Source organism: Leopardus geoffroyi, chromosome D3, assembly GCF_018350155.1.
Source record: "Leopardus geoffroyi isolate Oge1 chromosome D3, O.geoffroyi_Oge1_pat1.0, whole genome shotgun sequence".
Lineage (NCBI taxonomy): Eukaryota > Metazoa > Chordata > Mammalia > Carnivora > Felidae > Leopardus > Leopardus geoffroyi.
Genome location: NC_059339.1, coordinates 50,955,237 through 50,972,137, shown reverse-complemented (window position 1 = coordinate 50,972,137; position 16,901 = coordinate 50,955,237). Strand labels below are relative to the sequence as shown.

The following is a 16,901-nucleotide window of genomic DNA, read 5'->3' as shown; positions in this document are numbered from 1 at the left end:
AGAGCCTGGAGCCTGCTTCAGATTCTGTGTCTCCCTCTCTCTCTGCCCCTGCCCCACTCATGCTCTGTCTCTCTCTCTGTAAAAAATAAATAAACATTTAAAAAGAATTTAAAAAATAGAGTTTATTCATTTATTTTGGGGGGGGGGGAGAGAGAGAGAGAGATTGAGAGAGAGAGAGAGAGAGAGAGAGAGAGAGAATTCCAAGCAGTCTCCATGCTCAGCGTGGAGCCAGACTCAGGGCTCAATCCCATGACCTGTGAGATCATGACCTGAGCTGAGATCAAGAGTCAGACGCTCAACTGACTGAGCCACCCAGGCTCCCCTAAAAGGAGTTTCTTTTGAAGAATAGATGTGTGCCTTGCTTTTCTATCCAATCTGCCTTTTATTGGTGGTTCAGTTAGTTCATATTTGTGTGACACTTCTGATAGTGTTGGATTCAAATCTTAGTAGGTATTCTCTCTCTCTTCTGTTTTTGGTGCTCCCCTCCCCCTTTTCCTGCCTTCTCTTGGAGTGAGCATTTTTTATTGTTTTATATTATCTTCTCCATTGACATTGTTAATACTTCTTTTTTTAAAAAGTTTTATTGTTTGCCTTAGTTTATAATTACATCTTTAGTTAATGCGATTTTCCCATCACTTTAGACAATATTATACCACTTTATATATTAAGAATCTTAAAACACATATTCCATTTTTTATTGTGTCTTTTGTGTTAATATTGTTGTAAGATGCTCTTTTTATATGCCATAAACATATGATACATTGCTATTATTTATGCTTTATATAATCAGTTATATTTCAGAATAATTAAAAATATTTTTAAAAGTTTATTTTACCATTATTTATTATAATTCCAATTACTTCATTTGCTTGTGAAGATTAAAGTTTCTGTATGGTTTCATATTCTTCCTGTTGAAGAACTATTAACATCTCTAATAGCACTGATTTACTCACAAGTCCCCTCAGGTTTTCTCTGCTGAGACTTTATTTTGCTTCACTTTTAAAGGCTATTTCAAAACTGGCTTGACTTTTTTTTTTTTTTTTTTGCTTAAAAGATGTCACTCCAAGTCTGTAGTATTTATGTTATTTTTAATTTTTTTTTTAAGTTTATTTACTTGTTTTGAGAGAGAGAGAACACAAGTGGTGTGGAGGGGGCAGTGAGGGAGAGAGAGAATCCCAAGCAGACTCCACACTGTCAGCACAGAGCCTGATGTGGGTCTTGAACTCATGAACCAGGAAATTATGACCTGAGCTGAAATCAAGAGTCAGACATTTAACCAACTGAGCCACCCAGGTACCCTGAGTCTGTAGTAGGTTTTATTCCTCTGTAGGTGATTTTTTTCCTCCTGGCCTCCTTCAAGATTTTCTCAATCTTTGGTTTTTATTTGACTATCTTATACTTGGATGTGGTTTATTTGGTATTTATATTATTTGATATTTCCTTAGCTTCTTATATCTGTGGTTTGATATCTTTCATTAATTAGAGAAAATTCTTGGGTATTTTTTCTTCAAATATTTCTTTGGCCTTATACTCTCTTTCATTCCTCTTACAAGGTTGCCAACTCTGTTGGTTAGACCATTTATTATAAAACAGTCTTGGATTCTCTGGTGTGTGTATATATGTGTGTTTATTTCTGTTTGTGGTTTCTACATCATGTTGCTATATTCAAGTTCACTGATTGTTTATTCAGCTGTACTTGGTACACTTATGAGCCTGTAAGTGATAGTCTTAATCTTTGTTATTGGTTTTTTTTTTTATTTCTCACACTTCTATTTGATTCTTTTTTAATAGTTTCCTTTTTTATTCTTAATAACCCATCTATTATTTCATGTTGTTCTCTTTTTTGTTAGAACATTTAATATATCAAATTTCATACTCCAAACTCTCCTCACGGAATGATGATGATCCAATGCTTAATAACTGGTGAAGCCTCTACATTAAACAGTCAGAACAGACACCCCAGGGACACCTGGGTGGCTCAGTTGGTTAAGGGTCCAACTCTTGATTTTGGCTCAGGTCATGATCTCATCATTCATGAGATCAAACCCCACATTAGGCTCTGTGCTGACAACATGGAACCTGCATGGGATCATCTCTCCCTCTTTCTCTACCTCTTTCTCTCTCTCAAAATAAATAAACATTTTTTTTAAAAAATAACAGAGAACACCCCAAAAAGAATAGATAACAAAAGTAAAAAACAGCACAGTGTGCCCATGCCTACCAGCTGATATCAGCCTTCAAAGAATCTACCTTGATTAGTCATGGTTCTGTAAATATCACTTTGTACATAGTGTTTTTAACAGAATTTATTGAGATATAAATTTATATAGCATCTAAATTATCTGGTGTGCAATTAAATCATGTTTTCCATCTTATGCTTTACTGATTTGTGCATATATATTATCTTTATTAAAAAAATAATTTACTTTTTTATGGGGCACCTGGGTGGCTCAGTTGGTTGAGCATTTGACTCTGGATTTGGGCTCAGGTCATGATCTCAGGGTCATGGGCTTGAGACCTGTGTCAGGCTCTGTGCTGGGCGTGGAGCCTGCTTAAGATTCTCTCTGTTTCTCCCTTTCCCCTGCTCACAGGTGCTCTCTTTCTCTGAAATCAAAAAGAAAAAAAACTTTTTAAAAAGAAATTTGTCTTCTAATCTTATATTATGCACAGTCACTTATGTACTCCCTCCATCTAGTAGATGTTCAATAAGCCCAGCTTCAGCGTATAAATGAGTAAATATGTTGATTCTTAAATATTCTTTTTTTAATATTCTTAATCCACTTGAGTATATATTTACATTTCAATTGCTGCAATATTCAGGGGTTTGAACACATGAAAACAGAACCAGATTTTAAAATTATTCATTTTAAAAAATATAGTTCTACAAAGATTTGAATAAGTCTAGGATCAGGATACCATTCCAATAAAAATTATTACCATTCCAATAAAAATAAAATTTTCAAAAATAAACACATACACATATGTATATATAACATATATACATCTACACATAGTATATAGTAAATATACAAAATATACTGCATTATTCAACTGAGAATTCAGCTAAGCTAGATATATGTTCTCTCTAGTCAATGTCTAAAATAGACTCTTCTAGACATTTTGATATATCACAAATCTCCTGGAAACGTCAGTATTCCAACATAAACAATCTCAAGGATGTCATTTTGTTACCATGTCCAAACAACATTTCTTTAAAAATACCCCAAAAAGCCGCACCAAAATAGATGATGGTATATTTTGTAGTTTAAACATTTATTTTCTTTTTTTTAACCAATTTTCTAAGGTAATTGTAAGACTATTTGGTATATACTCTTATAAATCTAGGACATATTCCTTAATCTCCATAACTCTATTCTTAACAGCCCTTCTAGTTATGACTCTGTCAAGCATACTTTATTCCACTGAGACTGAAATCCTTTACACAATCTGTGTTAAAAAATATTCATAAATCATCTAAAACACAGCTGCCTATATTTTGAGTCAGGAATGACAAAAATACTCCAGATGTAGCTTATATTTTTATCTTTACCAAGTTAAAGGAAAATAGGGTTAATCAAAGCAAGTCAATGTAGTTTGTCTTCTGTGTCACTAAATCTACAAGTCTTTCATGTTTCTCCTCTCAATATTTACTTCCTTCCACTACTCAGGTCTTTGATATTCTTCAATCTTTATCATTCCCCCTTTGCATACCTTGTAGGGGTATAATATCATTTAAATGTTAGAGAAAATTAATTTCAAAGACTATTGTTTCCACTTCGGTTATGTAGATATCCCTTAAGTCATACCTGGCCTAAATACCCTAAAGATGAAAGCTTTAATCCTTTTGGAATCATGTACAACAATAGTGTAGAGACTCTCATCAAAGAAAAATTCTTAGGAGAATGAGCTTTGGAACAGTTAGCCTTCAGCTCATTACTGAAAGCTGCCAAAGATGTGGAAAGAGCCCTGTTATTTTTCATGGCTTTTTCCAAGATCTGAAGCATGTCATTTCCTAATTCAACAAATATTGTGTCATTTAGAATGTCTCAGTGATTATGATAGACACGGTCTCTACTATTATTTGGTTTACAAGGATAGCAAGAAAATAGATGTTATACAAATAAACAAACGTGCAAGATAATTACTAATGTGTGTTATATTGACTGACACTCCTTAGTTCCCACCCCAATATTAATGTAATAAATTTCCTTTGTTAAGGACCCAGGGAAAAGCATGGCTACTTTACAGAAAACAGTTAAGAAAGTCCTTTCTATGAGGTTGACATTGTCAATGAGCCTGCCTAATGAAAGAGAGCCATGTAGTCCAAGAGAGAAGAGTCTTCCTTTCAGAAGTTCTGTCTTCAGGGACAGCAAAAATAAAGGCTTTTAAAGAGAATAAACTCAATATATTAGAGAAACAATAAACAGGCCAGTGTAGCTCAAGCATAATGAACCCTGGGCAGGATATAATGATGTATGTACAGAAAGCAAAGCAAGGAAGAAGATCTTCTATGGTTTTATACACAAGATAAGGACTTGGAATTTTTATTTTCTAAGTAGGAGGATGATAATTATTGGAATGTTTTAATTAGGGAAATAACATAATTTCATTTACATTTTAAAATATCATTCAGTTTATGTCACTGAAAATGTATTGCAGATAGGGGAGATGGAAACAAGATCAGTTGGAAGGAGATTATATCCAGGTCAGAGATGATGGCTTGACCTGCAAGTGAAGATGAGTGAAGGAAGAGGTATGAGATGTATTTAAGGTCTGTCATAAGATGGACTTGATACCTTTGGAGTCAAATATATCTTGGCTTGAATATTTCCCTAAAATTGACTAGATGTGGGGCTTTGATCTAGTTATTTAATTTTCTAACATTCTATCCTGGCAACAAAGTAGTCATAAGCAGGATCAATATATGATAGATTGCAATTATGATGACAAACTCTTCTCATCCCTGCACCTATGCTCTGGTGGTGTGATTTTGCAGATCTTCCTTTTAAGAAATGGAGCCTATTAATTTGTTCCTTGATTCTGGGTTGGCTTATACCACTTTTCATTGGCCAGTGGAACATTAGCAGTATGATGCAAGCAGAGACTAAAAAAAAATTATTGCACAATGAGGTTTCCCGTCTACTTGTGCTCTTTGAATTCCCGCCACCACCACCATGTGACAAAGCCCTGGATGTCTACTGTTTGATAGCCTACATGTGGCCCAGTCACTTCTGTCATCACCTGCTATTGCCAGCCAATCCAAGCAGCAGAGCCTTCCAACTGACTGGCAGGTGACTGTATTCACGTAAGTGATCTTCGTTGAGACCAATAGAACAACCCATCTGAGACCACTTCAAATTGTGAAGAACGTGAGCTAAATAAATGGCTGTTTCAAGCCACTAGGTTTTGGGGTTGTTACAAAGCAATAGGTAAGTGATACATAGAGTTAGTGGGAATTAAGGTTGGAGGTGATTAAACTCGCATTAGAGTTTGGGAATGGAAACACTGGAAGCATAAAATTCTCCATGATAATTTAAAATATGTATTAGAAGATGACTATGAATCATTTTATTTGTTTTGAAAGCTGAGGGAAATAGCTAATTGGGATTATAAGAGAAAGAAATAAAGGGCATTCCTTTTTAAGAACATGAAGGAATCCATATATAATGCAAAGTATCTTGAAAAATATATTAAGTTAACTGGGGCTCCTTAAAGCACAATTCCAGGCTCTATCTCACCCTTACTGAATTTGAAATTTTGCATTAGTGGAAAGTGTAGACACATAATGTAGAATGTCAACCTAGAAAACATACGAGAAGTTTTATTCACTGTGACTATATAAATTTATAATGAAACACTTTAGATAATGTTTTATTCTTAAAGTTACAGGAATGAAAAAGTTTTGCCAGTTCTCCTTCCAACTGTAGAAGGAAAGATGGCATGAAAACTTTTATGGATTTCTCTGGAGATTTAGCTTTTATTAAGTAAAATTCTATTTCTGGTAAAAATAGAATCCAAATTCCATTGAACCAACTCCCAAAATACACTTTGCAATAGAAATATTATTTAATTAGATGTGTGTATGTGTTTAATTCCTAGACGTTGGTATACATGCATCAGAAACAGAGAGAGTATTGTCTTGGGTTCTAGATTTAGATATTACTTATTGTTTTAACTTGATCAAATCATTTATCTGCTCTCTTTGTTTCCACACTATAAAATAAGAATGTTGAATTAGGTCTCTAAAGTACCTTTCCAAGATTCCATGATTAATGACACAGGTTCCTGTTTTTAATTCCATATAATCCAACATAAACTGACCATTTAATTAACAATACCACTATGCTCACATGAGTATTTCTTGTTTGCTTATGTAATTATGTACACATAAAGGGACTGATTCCTTAGGTCTCATTCTTCTTTGTGGCCATAAGCCATGAATGACCCAAACATCAGTTTATGCCATCTATTTAGTATAAGCTTCTTCCCAATCAATATTATGTGGTCACTTGTCAGGAGAATGCAACCAAGAAGGATCACCACAGGTACACCTTCAACCTTGTTATTGATTTGCCATCTTTGATTTATAAAGTATATCACGATTTCCAATTAATGTTATTCAGCTGTGTTTGATTGCTTCAGTGTTTAAAAGGTTTCATTATTGATTTGTTTTAATGGCAAATCATATTCAGCATCCAATCTATGCTATGCAGTTTTTTAGAACATGTGAATATATTTCTTGCATTCAGTTTTCTTTCACTATTCTTATAATGGAACGAAAGGCTGCAGAACCATTTTCATTCCTACATAACATTTTGATTATTGCATTTCTTGGTATGATTTAAAAAGGAAAAGATTAAATTACCCTGAAGGGAGGAGAATTATGAAATAATACCAAACAATTGAGGTAGGCTTCTTAAAGGATGTGTTTCAGAAAGTGATAATAGATTAGCCAGGCACAGAGGGAAAATAGGAGACCAATTTTTGGATCCGATTTGAAGACTCAAAAAACTCTAATCAAGATAAAAGAATCACTTCAACACTCTAGCTCACAACGTGGAATTCTCTTTATTAATGTAACCTTCTGTTTAAGGCATTTTCTCAGACAAATTAAAATGCACCTTCCCATCCTGTAAATGATATCATATTAGCTAATTCACACCTATTCTTTTAATAGCATGCATAAATTAAATTAAATTTCTTAGCTGAAAACCCTGCATGATTTAATGGTTATCAAAATGGAGCAAATAAACTCTATGAATTAATGGCAATGTATACCTTCAGCTATTAGGAGTAGAAATTTGGGCTGGCAGGGTTAGGTATATTAAGAAGCCAAAATTAAAGCCAGTGCAGCCAGGGACAGCAAAATGTGTGTGCACATGCCTTTCTTATGAATGTGGGTAAGTCTAAGAGTGGCAAAGTTCACTCTTGATTCTCCTTACGATGCATCCTCTGCTTCCCGTGCTTAGATCCCACACTCAGGATCTTACTCAGAAGCTAAGATACAGCTGTAGCAGCTGTTTTTAAGAAGTGCTAGAGAAGATTCAGATTTGCACCAGAGTTTGAGGATCACTAATTTCCACTAATTATCCCTAGAGGAAAATGATCCATGAGAGGCCGGACTCTGAGATTCAGTAAAAATAGAGCTCTTTATTAACACAGCACCTTTCCATGATGTGTTTCAAAGGAGTAACTAGAGCAGTAAAAATTGACACCACAGCTCAAGGATGTAAATAAGGTCTTAAATTAATAATCAACATGCAACCGGGGGGGGGGGGGGCAGGTAATGGATATAAAGGAAAACAGATACTGTTAGGAAGTAAATAATACAAATTAGAAAAAAAAAGAGGATGGTTTGTTTTGTTTTGTTTTCTTAGTAAGCTTAAAAAAATCATAGAAGCCTGCAGATATGGGATACATTATTCAAGACTATCTCAGTTTACTTTTTTTCTAGTTGGGAAAATAGTCTTTAACATGACTGGGCAATTATAATTTACATGAAATAAATAAGTGTAATGTAATAATATAATAATATAATCTCAATTCATCAATTGTTTCATTCATCAGTTCATCACTTTTTTGATGCCTCTGTTATTTTGTTTGTTTTACATATTAGTATATCTACAATGGAAATTCATCTAATATTAATTGTGCCTTCTGTCTTATCATTGTTATCAGGCAAGTAGTACTTTTGTTGTAGTTGCTAAAAATTTTCCATTGATGCCTTTGGATAAGATCAAGAAAGCACTAGAAACAGTGAGTCTAGAGTCTCAAATCGAATATATTAACTATTTTACAACAACTATTGCCACCTCAGGACCATAGGACATACTTCTGACTAACTTATTTAATTCTATTAGGATGTTCTTAACTATTACTTATGTGAAAATTGTTTAAAGCTGAGCCTTTCTGATAGCTCATTTCAATTAAAAACCTGGGCTCAAGTGGACCTAAAAGAAATCTTCAGTCATTTAACTCATTTTCTTTTATTTATCCTTTTTCAAGTTTTCAAGTGTTTAGAGAAATGTTAAGGCTGAGAACTTACCTAATCATAAAAATCATTATAGAATATTTGATAAGAATATAGAAGTTTAAGGCCTTTCCCTGGAAACTCTGTTACATATTTTGGGAGAAGTTGATTTTTTTTTTCAGTATGCTCTGTAGGTAATTTTATAATTAGGCAACTCTGATTAGATTTGTGTATAAGTTTCCCAGTTGATGTGGAGATAGGTAGCAGAGAAGGTTTTGAAGGGGTAAGAAAGAAGAAATCTGTTTGGTAAAGATTTAGGGGCGCCTGGGTGGCGCAGTCGGTTAAGCGTCCGACTTCAGCCAGGTCACCATCTCGCGGTCCGTGAGTTCGAGCCCCGCGTCAGGCTCTGGGCTGATGGCTCAGAGCCTGGAGCCTGTTTCCGATTCTGTGTTTCCCTCTCTCTCTGCCCCTCCCCCGTTCATGCTCTGTCTCTCTTTGTCCCAAAAATAAATAAACGTTGAAAAAAAAAATTTTTTTTAAAAGATCTATATTGTTGTATCTACTGATATTGGATATTGAGTGTTGGGAGTGTGTGAAAACAGAAACTGCTGGGCAGGTAGAGGTGGTTATCAGTAATTCTATCCAGGTACAGAGTCTGATGGTACAGAGCAGCATGCTGTCTAGCCTCACTGGATAAAGGGTCCCATCTCTTCCAGCTTCAGAATGGTTGATCTCCACCCCTCCAAATCAGTGTGATACTGGATGACAGTAGGTATTCAGGTTAACTAAAGTGTTCGGGAGCCAGTGCAGCAAAGCAGATATTGCCTTTTATAATTTTTCATATCCACTAGAGAGCAGGTAAATTTATGACAAAGACTCTGTCACATTTACCACTAGGGATATATGAGGAACAAAATAAATAACAGTCGAGCCTCATTATTTGTGGATTCCGTATTTGCAAATTTGCCTACTTGGTAACATTCATTTGCAACCTCAAAACCAGTACTCAAGGCACTTTTGCAATTCATTCCCAAGGCACATTGCAGACATTTGCAAGGTGGTGAAAGACTGAGTTGCCCAACGTGCCTATTCTTAGCTGAGGTTGAACAAGACAGTACTCTGCCTTCTTGTTTCAGCTCTCATACTACAAAAAGTGCCCTTTTCACAATCTATTTAGTGCCAAATGTTTGCATATTTGTGCTTTTTTGATTGGTCATTACATTGTTTATAATAGCCCTCAAATATAGTACTGAAATGCTATGTAATGTTGATTAGTGCAAGAAAGCTGTGATATGCCTTACAAAGAAAATATATGTTAAATACGTTTTGTTCAGGCATGAGTTACAGCGATGCCACTTGTGAGTTCAATGTTAATGGGTCAACAGTACAGGCATGCCTTGGAGATATTGCAGTTTCAGTTCCAGACAACTGCAATAAAGCAAATATCATTATAAAGCCAAGCGAAATATTTTTTTTGCTTTCTCCATGCATATAAAAGTACACTAAACCATAGTCTAGTGTATAGTAGCTTTATGCCTTAAAAAACAATGTGCATACTTTAATTAAAAAATATTTCATAGCTAAAATATGTTAACTATCTCCTGAGCATTTAGTTAATCATAATCACTGGTTACAGATCACCATAACAAATATTAAAAAAACAAAAAAGTTTGAAATATGACAAGTGTTACCAAAATGTGACACGGGAACTTGAAGTAAGCAAATTGCTATTGGAACGATGGTGGCAATAGACTTCTTTGACCTGGGGTTGCCATAAACCTTCAACTGATGGAAAACGTAATTCTGTGAAGTGCAATAAAGGGGAGCACAATAAAATGAGATATGCCTGTGTATGTCGAATAAAGTTCCTGCAGGCAGAAATACACATAAAACAAGGTTATATGTTGATCAATTAAGAAAATATGACGAATCTTGCAGGAATCTAACCTTCCGTTTCCCCTAGGAGCAATGGTGTAGTATTTGCTAATCCAGGGTTTGCCATGACTTTATGGAACAAAAATGAGAATCAGCTCTATCTGTGGAGTATTATTGTTTGCAATGATAAGAAGGGACAAGAAAAATAGATTCTGGCCTAAATAAAGCATGCTAAAACTTGGTTGTACAACTGTATTCTCCTCTACACATATACCCAACCCTCTATCAAGCAGAGTAGTTAAGTGTATGACCCAGTTTTTGAGGATAGTCTAGTACCAGATAATTCAGCTTTCCTTCCTCTGAAATGAAGATGAAAGCCAAAGGTCAGCCCTAAATTCTGGACTAACATGAAAGGTAGAGAATCCCACCATGCAGTAGTTTTAGCAAAACCTAAGAGTCAACTCTAGTGTGTTGAATCCAAGATGTAGGAAGTATGTCTTAACTTCCATTTCTCAAAAGAAGAGATGACAAAGTGATGAGGTCCTGCTATAAGTACACATTATGCTTGCATTGCTTCTATTGTTATGTAACAAATCACCCCCCGCCCCCCAATATAGCAACTTTTAACAAATATTTGTTATCTCATACAGTTTCTGAGTCTGGAATTCTGGAACAGCCTGAGTGGATGGTTCTGGCTCAGGTCCTCTCATAAGGTTATGTAGACCAAGACTTCAGTCGTCCCAAGACTCAACCAAGGCTGAAGAATCAGCATCTAAGTTCACTCAAGTTCTTACTGGTAAGCTTCCATTCTTTTCTGGTTATTGGCCCAAAGGCACCATCCTTCATCACGTGGTCTTTTACACAGGGTGTCTGAATGTTCTTATAATATGGCAGCTCACCTCCCTGAGAGCAAGTGACTACACTCAAACACACACATGCACACACATGCACATACACAAAACCAAGATAGAAGCAGTAGTCTTTAGAAAGCCAAACTTGGCAATGATATACCCTTCACTTCTGCTATACTCTGTTGATCACACAAACTCTGGTACAATCTGGGAGAAAATTACACAAAGGTAAGGATACCAGGAGTGGGGATGAATGGGTAATATCTCTGAGGCTGGCTACTACAATGCAGTAAGTGAAAGTTTCACTAAGATCAGATCTAAATCTGAAGGAGGAGAGGGAAACTACCAGTGGAAAAATGTAGTAACAAATAAAGAAGAGAGGGTAACATCAGACATGCAGCGTAGAAATAGGGCAGAAGAGGACCTCTGTTGACAAATTTTTCAGTCAGTGACCTGATGGGCCTGAGGAAATTAATTGCATATAAGTGGAGGTTGAAATGGGAGGAAGACAGAAAAAGTGAAGAAAAACAGATAACATTGGTACTTGACTTAGGGAAAATCTGATTCATGGAGAATCACTTGACTTTACCAAGCCCAATTAAAAAAAAAAAAAAACCCACAAAAAACAGAGGTTGTTTTTTAAGTCAGTGAGTAAATGGATTAAAATTCTAAGTGACTGAAATCAGTGACGAAAGACTTTTAGTCAAGCGCATCTACTTTTATTAAAAAAAATACCATATAGTCACCATATTTACTCAAACTAGTTACCCAACTCTTAGATGAAGAAGTATCTTATCTAATTCCTGGACTCTTACAATGGTCTGAACAGACATTTGATATTGTTCTTTGTGCTTGGAGAGGAGGTCTAAAGATGTCTTTTACTTTGACAGAGAATGCTGGCCAATATTTGACTCTCACTTCCTTTCCTGAAATTCCCTGCCTCTCCTTTTATACCAGAGATGCCTTCCAATTAGGTTTTCCGTTCTCACTTGGGACTTTGAAGGGGTACTTTCTAAATTCTCTTACAGAGTGACTACACAATAACCAGATAAGGAAAATGTAGCCCATAAAGACATAGAAAATACCCAATGCTTAATTCCACTGTTTCATAAGTCATGACTTAGATGAGTTCTGTGGGGTAATAGCCTTGCTCTGCCATGGTTTCCTTGGTTGTTTCCCAAGTAAACATGTTCATAAGAAAGCACTGCAGCTAGCAAATGGCAGAGAAGCCTCTAGTCTGATTCTGCAAGATTGTCTACTGTTGAACAGTTACTAGATGGCAAGCTTTATGTTAAATGATAGGTAAATATTCACATGCATGACAACGCTACTAAGGAAGTATATATAACTAGTATAATGTATTTTATACCATGGGCATGTGTTTACAGCCTTGGCCTGAAACATTGTTTGAAATGTCTCTATAATGTCATCTAGAACATGGTGATCCTTGACTCTGCTGTCACTCGGTATAGTTGTTTGCTTAGAAGGAAGTCAGGATTTCTATCTCACCCTCATCCCCCGCATGATAGGAAGCTTTTGGAGGTCAGAAACGTCAACTTTGCTCTCTCTTTCATAGCATACTCGTGTGTATAGTAGGTGATCCACAAATATTGAGTAATTGCCGCAAAGCGTCTCTTCCCTGTCATAACACTAATTGCATCCAGTGGGTGTTCAATTCAAATCAATTTGATTCAACAAACATGTATCGACAACTTCTCATTCTGCTGGCACGAAACCAGTTATAATGTGTGCTTTCTGCCCCCAGGCAAACTCTAAAATATTTCCCCAAATTGAAAGTCAAACAGTATCAGATCCCTTTGCCAGTGGTCAGCAGGAGCCAAGTTAGAATTAGCATCAACAATGAGAGCAGCCCTGACAGGGAAGAAAACACTGCTTTCTCTGAGCCGAGGTTTCCACTTCTGGCATTCTGTCACCTCACTACTTGTCCAGGCAGACACAAGTAAGCCAAGGCATTAGAATGGCTAAAACTGCAGCTTCTGGTGGGAGTCTGGTAAAATGTCACCACTGTACATAAGTGGATACCGCTTACCTGGGGAGATCTCTGATAATTTACTATTTTTACTAGGTTTGTCTTTAGTGATTTGTACTCTGGGACTGGACTTATGTATACAAATAAGTATATTCATACTCAGAAATAATGATTCTGAAAGTCTAACCACTGGTTATTCAGATGATGCTACCTTTTGAAAATTCTTCTTCTGAAATTACTTTCAGAACCAGTTGAAGAACCCCAAAGAAAGAAAGTACACCAAGCACATCCTTTTCCTTGCTCAGGTATCACAGTTAACTTCATTTTGCATAATGAATATTGCCATGCATGATTCTCAAAATCTTACTCAACCTCCGCGGCTAATAAAGGAAATTTGGAAATTAAAACAAAACAAAACAAAACAATAACAACAGCAAAACTGTTTTTTCAAAAGATGTAGATTTGGGACATGTCATTGAGTGGCTTTAGTGAACGGACATCTATTAACTACTTGACCCTCATAAATATAGCTGGTGCCACCACGGGAGACAGAAGTGGTCAGAATTTATTTAGGCACTATATAGATTTTTTTTTAAGCATAGAATTGAGGGAAAAACTAGAGAAAGTGAAAATTTAGTCAGTTTAGTACAAGCCAGTAAATACAAAAAGCTATAAATTAATGATTCTTTGTTTTTAAATATTTATTTTTGAGAGAGAGAGACAGATTGTGATTATGCATCAGAAGGGGAGGGACAGAGAGAGAGGGAGAGACAGAATCCCAAGCAGGCTCAGCATGAGCCGTGAGATCATGACCTGAGCTGAAATCAAGAGTTGGATGATTAACTGACTGAGTCACCAGGCATTCCTGTAAACTGATGATTCTTAGGATCAATATGATTATATCTATTAAATCCTTGACTGGTTCAGGATCTTAAGAAAACATTCATTCTGCACTGGGGTTGGAGCAGGGCAGAAACAGAGATAACTTCTCAGGGACTCAAGAAAAGATGACCCTGCACAGGTGATTCATTAGACGTGTACAAGGCTATGGGGAGAAACGTGGGACCACTGATGAGCAGATAAGGTCAAAGTGAAGCAGGGCCACTCTGCAATGGTGACTAACAAGTGTCATCGCAGAACAGATGGGATGAATTGTAGGACGGCACCCAGAGCAAATACTTTTGGCCCTGTTCTCTCCTTCTGTGTCTGTAACCGGTGTGACCACACCACCCTATTTACACCACTGCTTGAAGCTGATATTTCCTTTCCGTTCCCAGCATCATGGCCCGTCACATCCAAGCTGGATAACTGTAATCTCCTTTCCCCTCGACTTCCTAGTGTGAGCAGATGCTGTGATACCTCAAATTGTTATCTGTTACAATAAGAAAAAAATATAGTTTAGAAAATACCCTTTGCTAAGGGAAAATAAATTCCAAGTCCTTTTCTTTACCAACTGAAGAGCGCTATGAAAGCTGGGTCCATTAGCAAATCCTCCTTGAGAAGATCTCTGATAATCTAAAACCTCATGTAGGAATACCTGGCAAATAATCTTAATGATGGAAAGAAGAAAATACATATAGTTTATATAGAAGTGTTCAAATAGACACTCAATTTAGGAGGGGAATAGAAAGAAGTAATATTCAGAAAATATTGAGGTTCTACCATTTGCATAGAGAAACATTAATATGAAATATTCCTGCCATCGAGAAGTATTCACTTTAGTTGAAAAAAAATTTTTTTAAATATTCAGTGTAGCACATTATTTCAGCTAATAGATAATGATAATTTTACCAGGAAAAATCTGGAAAGTAGATTTTGACTTCTTCAGTTACCAAAGGACAAGGCGCTTTTAAAATAAGACAATAGCAACCAAACGATCCGAGTGCTAGGTGGATCTTTTTTTGAAGAAATATCTCTCAGTCACCTTGTATATGTTTACCATGACCCGGAACAGTCTGACCTGGCTCTGATTTAAGACTTAGATGTGTGGAAGAGACAAGAAAGTAAATAGATAGTAACTTAGAAACAAATGAATGAATTAGAAAAAAGAATTAACTTCAGCCAAAGTGCCACATGGTCAAGCAAGTTTCCACAATGCAACATACATTATTCCTCCATTCTTTTGGTAATATAATTCACATAGCAAATTAAAATCTCACGAAATCTTGGTTTGAAAAGCCAAATACGCTTTTTGGACCCAATATACTTTTCAAACAGAGCAGAATCATTTTTCTTTTTTTCTATTTATAACCAATGAAATTAATTTATGCACAGCATACGTTTTATGTACGATATTCCTGTAGTTGTTAAGAGCAAAGGTTTCCTGTCAGTCAGCACGGGGTTGAATTCCCAGACCTGCTGCTTATTAGCAGTTTGACCTGAGAAAGTTTCAAAGACTCACACCTTTGTTCCTTTCCTTTCAAAGGGTAATAGTAGCATCAATTTGGGTTGAGAAGGGGTGCTGCGCTCAGTTCCTGTTACAGTGAAAACTGATTATTATATTAATAACACATGAAGCACTTAATATTATGTTAATTAAAAAGTGTATAAAAGTCTTGGAGAAGCGTGGCTCCCTGGAGATCACCCTACTTGTACACCTGCGTGGAGCAGTGATGAGGAAATCTAGACAGTCTGCCCCAAGACATTGAGAAATAGGCGCTTGGCTGCTCTAGTCTGTCTCCTAGAACTCCCAGTACTCCCACCCTCAGATTTTCACATTTCCTCCTGGGCTCCCTGAGCTCCTCCAGGGGATCTACACTGACACCTGGCCTCAGTCCTGCACTTTTGCTCACGTTCCTGCTACGCAGGAGCCGCTGTTTTCGCAATACTGAAGGCAAAAGCAATGAAGGACTGAACTATTTTACTTTAAATACTCCCAATCACACAAAGTCTGTCCTCTCTGGGGAATAGTGCAGGGAGTCCCACACTAGGCCCAGGACCCTCCGGCATCCACGCAGCCCTTGTGCTGTCGCCCTTGAATCTTGGGATAGCTAGTTAGTGTACGTGAGCTGTAGATTTCTCCCCTGTAATACAGGGCTATGTATGTTCAGCTTTCAAATTCATAACAAACTCCCCTCTGCTTCTCTTATTAGGAAAATAGCTGGTTTTCCTTAAAACCTTGTGCCCCGGGGGCACCTGTTTGAGCATCCAACTCTTGACTTCTTGACTTGGGATTTTCGCTCTGGCTCTCTCTCTGCCCCTCCCTTGCTCATGGGCTTTCTCTCTCTCTCTCTCTCTCTCTCTCTCAATAAATAAACTTAGAAGGAATCTTGTTCTCCAATTACTCATCAAAGATTCCACGTCGAAAAACTATATTTAGAATATAGAATTAATTATCTTTTAATCATAATTTTTAAAATTTTTTTAAAAAGCTGGTTTATATGATTATGGTATGTATTTGTGGACACCAAGGACTACCTTGTCCTTTTTGAGACCTTAAGCTTATGAAAAGCAGGGTGAATGATTGCTTTTCTTTAAATTTCATAGGACCTGAACAAGCGTTCTACATTTTGGGGAGTCTAGATAAAGGAATGGGAAAATTAGCAAAATAGTGACTATCAGGTAGAGTTTTTCAAATTCAAAACATTTTTGGCTACTTTTTTTTTTTTAAATCTTGCCATAAAGCTCTTAAAGCTCTTAAAGAAGGGGCGCCTGGGTGGCGCAGTCGGTTAAGCGTCCGACTTCAGCCAGGTCACCATCTCGCGGTCCGGGAGTT

General features: G+C 36.5%; 1 long non-coding RNA gene across 2 annotated transcripts in view; it reads left to right on the top strand.

Moving 5' to 3' along the window:
• The first annotated feature begins 5,228 nt into the window (after positions 1 to 5,228).
• LOC123588057 overlaps positions 5,229 to 16,901 on the top strand; it is an 87,674-nt gene continuing 76,001 nt past the window's right edge. Inside the window, exons 1-2 of one of the 2 annotated variants that reach the window (XR_006707671.1) lie at positions 5,229 to 5,429; positions 10,996 to 11,141. This is a non-coding gene — a long non-coding RNA (uncharacterized LOC123588057). The remainder of the gene's footprint in view (positions 5,430 to 10,995; positions 11,142 to 16,901) is intronic. The other variant, XR_006707670.1, reaches the window with a different exon arrangement.